Here is a 4,337-nt window from a genome sequence, read left to right as displayed (position 1 = left end):
GTTACAGAAATGAAATGTTTATTGTAGGTACAGTCCAGGTGTAGGAAAGTTTTTATCGTAATCATCATTATCTACATGTAACATGTGAACAGCTGATGGAGAACTCTACACTTCAGAATCTCTTTCATTTTATTGAAGGTTTTGAGTCATTGATCTCAATAGAAATGAATGATGTAACATCATTTCATTTTACACATCATCGCTTTTACTCAGCAGCCCATGCAATTAAAGACTGAAATAATTCAATTAACATTAATGACCTATGGTGACAATAATTACACATGACTTTAGTGGTGGAACTCTGTCATCACCGACTGAAAGAAGAGATTTGTGGCACCAACTGTATTAAATTGCTTCACTTAGGAAGAAGAAATTGAATTCGGTGTAACCAAATTAAGTTGTAACATTAATGCCACTAGATTTATTATCATTTCAATCCTTTCAAATAAACAATTTGCATTGTCGCTACTGCATTTTAAAGAAAGTCAAGTTTCCAGTTGTTACAGGAAAGGTACAGTTTTGAACATGATTCAATCATTGTAATTAGTTTTTGCTCCTTTTGTTTTCTCTGTTATGCTGCTGAAAGGAAACAGTGGTTGAGATTCGGCAGAAAATGTAAAGAAACTTGGATGCACAACACTGAAGGAGCCGCAAAACTGATTTTTTTTCTCTGAAATATTACTTTAAAGGAACACAGTTTAATTGAAAGTTGATGGAATCCAGAAAAGTGGACTGCCGTCAACGAACCAGAGAGATAAATGAGATTCATTTCAGAAAGTTCTTCACTTCAACTACAACTTAAATGCACTTTGTCCAGTGCATCCTGTTGTATTTTCTTCATTGTTTCTTGTGTTTTCTGGAAAGACTCGAGGTGTTTACTCCCTTAATTCTGTGCTTAGTTGACAAATTTGATATTTTTCTGTCTGGAAGTTCAGATTCAGCAGCACTGGATGTCTGAGAATGAGATGAGAACGCAGTTTAGTTGTGGAGAAACATAATTTTTGGGCGGCAGGGATGTGCTGCTGAACTTTAACAAGCTTTCATGTGTTCAGGTGGGAGAGCGTCGGGATCCAATCACTGCAAGATCGTATATAGCTGCTGTCCTCTGGTAGGAAATGAAATGGAAGCTATACAGGGAAGAGAAGAGGGGGGAAAAAAAGGAAATGATGTGTGAAAATGTGAGGAAAGGTCAAAGCGAGATGGAAAGGGGAGAAGGGAATTCTGTTTGGCTCTGATTGAAAATGAAAGTAGGGGGGAGATTAGTAGTAGGAGAGAGATGAGGAAGCAAGAAACTGAGGAAGGCAACTGGAGAATGAAAAAAAGGATGTGAGCAATTTATTTAATGGTAAAAATATTTCTATATATTAAGGAATGGCTAAGAAAAAAACAAAGCAAGACCTTGGGGAGGAGAGAAGAATTGATAGGTGAGAAGCAATGTGAAGGAAACAAGTGAAAAGAAAAGAAATGAGCAAAGAAAGAGAACAACAACAAAAAAAAAAACAGAAAAGAATAAAGTGAAAGTGCAGAGAAAGAGACATAAAAGATGAGACAAAAAGCTGCAAAAACAGAAAGATATTCAAATCAGGTAGAAAAAAAATGACTAAAGAGAGTGAGAGAGATCACAATAAAGTAATTTAAAAAGAAATAGATGAGAAGAGCAGCAAAGGCTCGGTGGAAAAAAGAAATGAAGCTGGAGGAATAGAAAATACAAGAAGTGGGCGAAACGCAACGGCAGAGAAAGAAATGAGAAGAATGAAGGCAGAGTTTGAGAATCTTCAACTGTGAAATGGAAAGCAGGACGGGGCAAAGATTCCTGGTTACATATGAAAGAGAGCAAACACAGACGACAAGTTATGGAGGCAAGTGATGAAAAAGAGAAAAAAGGAAACCGAAGCAATTTATGATTAAAAGTTCAAGTGAAGAAGAAAGATTCAAAGTGGGGGAAAAGAAGAGACGGATAGGAGAAAGAGAATAATACATGCAACCAAAAGGTAACAGAAGTCCCTCCACTGAGTGATGAGAGCACTTTTGGGTTTAGATATGGATTTTGTTTTACAGTCCTTCAGTTTGGTTCTGTTTGTTTTGTCCTTTGATGTTGTTGATCTAAAATAAATTCCTGTACAACTATGCTGCAACAAAAAAAAGGATGGAAATGGTTCAGGCGAAGCAATTTATTTCTTAGTAACGTGAATGAACAGAACAGAACAGAGACAAATCAAAGAAAGATGGTGGATGTTGCTAAAAATCAAAGAACNCAGTGCTCCATTACGTTGAATTTTCTTAAATACATAAATCTGCAGAGTGATGAAACACTAAAGTGAAATGAACCAAATATAAAGCCTGGCAGTAAAGTGTGATGCTGTAGCGAAATAGATAGTCATAGTGAGAATCAGCATTTCCAACGTGTGAGTGCAGAGGTTCTTCGCCCTCCTTCCCCACTGACACAACCAGATAAAACTTTTATGACAAGTGCTGTATCGCCCAAGGACAGACACACATGCACACACACACCGGCTCTGAATACACACAGAGAAGACACACATGCCCGTGGACACGTGCGCGCACACCGAATAAATCTGCACACAAGTTGTTGTGGAGATGTTTGGAACACTCACACAGAGCCTCCTGACAGCCACACTTATAACTTTTTTTATTTATTTATTTTTTTGGGTTGTGCCAGAAGCTGCAGTGTGAGCTGAGCTGTTGACGTGGAAGTGTGACACACGAGTAAAGCGTTCTCCTGTACTGTCACGCTCTGCTTTCTGGAGATCTCGAACCAGATTTGTGTCTTTAGTCGTCCGTCCTAGAGCTGTCGGTCGTGGTGGTAGCTCAAACCTGCAACAAGTCCTCATCAGCTGGATGACAGTGTTTTCATCTGGATCAGCAGCAGTGTACATGATGACAAGAATCAATTCGTATAGCGTATTTTAAGACTTCTGAAATTACTGCAAAGCTGATGGCAGTCTTAGTACGGTGGTGATGTGGCGCTCATTCACGTCCAGGAAGCATTAACCCTTTTTCAGACAAGGAACCATATATGGTAACTTCTACAGACTTTAAAAATGGCAGGGTGCAGAATCACATGACTTCATTCAGCCAATCAGTGAAGGTCAGGCTACATGACAACACAGTCACTATTGCTCGGACCAATCAGGAGTGAGCCAGAGCGATATTTTGACATAAGTTCTGTCAGTCTGGTGATTTGGAAATAAATCTTCCTTTGTCCTTATATATGTATTTTTTTTACAATAATTTATACACATATTATTTGGAGTTTTTTGTTTTGTTTTGTTTTTGCCCTATACCGTATATGGTAACTGCTTTGACACTTTTTCAAGCCTAAATCTGAAACTTGCTTTAAAATCAAAAAAGAAAAAAAAAGTGTCCTCCTATATCCACCAATACCACTCCATGGTTGAAAATTTAAATTTCCAAGTATTTCAATGAGTGTCCCATAAAGGGCTAAGATGTCTAAGATTATGGTTAAGGTTGAAGAAGTGATCGACTTATAATATCAAATAAAGGACAGTTGACATAGGTTTTTGGTTCCTTCCCACCGATGCCGGCCGCTTGCTCAGAGCGAGTCCAAAGGCAGCTTTGGATTGTTGGGTTCTCTGTTTAAAATTCGTAAGGTCTTCCCCTTACTATGATAATCGCTGTGAGATGACAAGTTGTGAACTGCACTATATAAATAAAAGTTGCAGAAGAGTTGCAGGGTTTTCATGCAAGAGCCGGCAAGTAAGCAAATACAGCAACGGCACACGTGTAAGCAGAGTTAGAGATTCTTTTTTAACGTCTGTAATTTAACGCATCATTATTAAAAGCAGGAAAGAGAGGTTAAACCACACACATAAACACGCACACACTGGGTCGAGTTGTTACTAAATGTCTTGAATCCCTGACAAACAAAATAGGTCAAAGAATCCAATTGTTCTGTGAATCTGACCACATCTACCAGATAGATTGACGTCCAGTTTGCTTCGGACATTAATGACTCCCAGAGGATGAATCCTAATGACTTAAGAAATGCCTCAGGTTAGAAATTAAATGTGTTCAATACTTTGATTGATGAATAAATACCTGGAAAACTACTATTACTTCAGGTGTTAGATAGAAGCTCTTTATATGCTACAACACTGGCCACCGCTGTATGTGTTCACTTTGTCACTACAGTTCTACAGTTTCATTTAACAGACACTTTTATCCAAAGCAACATCTGAGAGCAGATACAACACAAGCAAGGAGAGAACTTGGAATTTTCCACCTAAACACAAGCATGTTAGCGTGCTGCCATAGCGCAGCTTCGTACGGCCTCACAGAGCTGCTGGTGTTGCTGT

At 38.5% G+C, this 4,337-nt stretch overlaps 1 protein-coding gene across 1 annotated transcript in view; it reads left to right on the top strand.

Moving 5' to 3' along the window:
* oprl1 (opiate receptor-like 1) overlaps positions 1-4,337 on the top strand; it is a gene marked incomplete at its 3' end in the record, with an annotated part of 112,013 nt that overhangs the window by 90,376 nt on the left and 17,300 nt on the right. The window lies entirely within an intron of this gene.

This window comes from Stegastes partitus, unplaced genomic scaffold (assembly GCF_000690725.1).
Source record: "Stegastes partitus isolate 25-593 unplaced genomic scaffold, Stegastes_partitus-1.0.2 Scaffold1632, whole genome shotgun sequence".
In the NCBI taxonomy this organism is placed as follows: Eukaryota; Metazoa; Chordata; class Actinopteri; family Pomacentridae; genus Stegastes; species Stegastes partitus.
Note: the sequence above shows the minus strand (reverse complement) of the source record. Positions and strands in the feature narration are given on the sequence as shown.